The sequence below is a fragment of the Macadamia integrifolia genome, unplaced genomic scaffold (assembly GCF_013358625.1).
Source record: "Macadamia integrifolia cultivar HAES 741 unplaced genomic scaffold, SCU_Mint_v3 scaffold424, whole genome shotgun sequence".
Lineage (NCBI taxonomy): Eukaryota > Viridiplantae > Streptophyta > Magnoliopsida > Proteales > Proteaceae > Macadamia > Macadamia integrifolia.
In genome coordinates, this window is record NW_024870275.1 from 502,617 (window position 1) to 503,982 (window position 1,366).

Here is a 1,366-nt window from a genome sequence, read left to right on the forward strand (position 1 = left end):
CGCCCAGGATCATCCCATAACTAATGCTCGAGGGGTTGAGATGAACCTTGGGACAAAAGAGATGAACCTTGGGACAAAAGAAGTTCTCCAACACCATCCAGGGGCGAGGTGCTTACTTGCCCTTGCACGAGAGGGCAAGACAAGGAGAATTTGGGAGCAAGATGGCTTGCTCCATGCCGAGAAGAGGAGGATGCAAACAAGAGGATGGAGACAACCAAACGACGTTGTAAGAGGCTCAACTTATGTGACTACAACAAAAGCCCCAATAGATATTGCTCATTTCATGAGGGAGGCTAATTTGGTTGCTGATCCAATCATCCAAAGACACAAAGTACCTCCTTATATGGAGTATCTAGTCAAATGGAAGGGGCGACCAGAGAGCGAGACGAGATGGGAGACGACTGGCATGCTGAGACGCCTCGTGAATAAAAGTACCACAAGGAGGTTGCGACGAGGGCATCGCAGATTTAGGTGGGGGAGAGTGTCACGACCTGCCCAACATAGGCCCACGGGCCTAGCCCACCAAGCACATGGACTTAGGCCAATGGGCTAAGTAAGGTCCAAGTTCTAGAGTTTTCTACAAAGGTGTAGTAACTCTAGATATTTTATTTATAGAAGATATTTATAAGAGATATTTTGGGAGAGATTTCTAGAATTCTCCACTAAGGAGGTGGGAAGCTTCTAGTTTCCTCCCCAACCATTGGATGGAGGACATTTGTAAATATCTTAACCATCCATTGTAACTTGGGGTGCCTATAAATAGGTGTTGCCTCATTTGGCAAAGGCACTCACCAAGGACCAACCAAGAGTGTTCAACCAAGCAAGTGAGCTCTCAAGCCTTGTACTTAAGAGTTCTTTAGTGCAATACAAGTTCATTCTTCCCAAACTCACTCTTGTGTTCACTTCTTCTCTTCCCAAATCCCTTAAGGAGGGTGGTTAGGCTGACTTAGTGCTAGTGGGAGTGCTAAGTGCCGGTGCGGTTGCTTAGAAAGGTCTAAGGCCGTGACACTACGCTCTGGATACATTAGCATGGGATAACATCATAGGATTTCGGTCCTATTGCGTTGGCCTTCGGGATCGGAGTAATGATTAACAGAGACAGTCGGGGGCATTCGTATTTCATAGTCAGAGGTGAAATTCTTGGATTTATGAAAGACGAACCACTGCGAAAGCATTTGCCAAGGATGTTTTCATTAATCAAGAACGAAAGTTGGGCGCTCGAAGACGATCAGATACCGTCCTAGTCTCAACCATAAACGATGCCGACCAGGGATCGGCGGATGTTGCTCTCAGGACTCCGCCGGCACCTTATGAGAAATCAAAGTTTTTGTGTTCCAGGGGGAGTATGGTCGCAAGGCTGAAACTT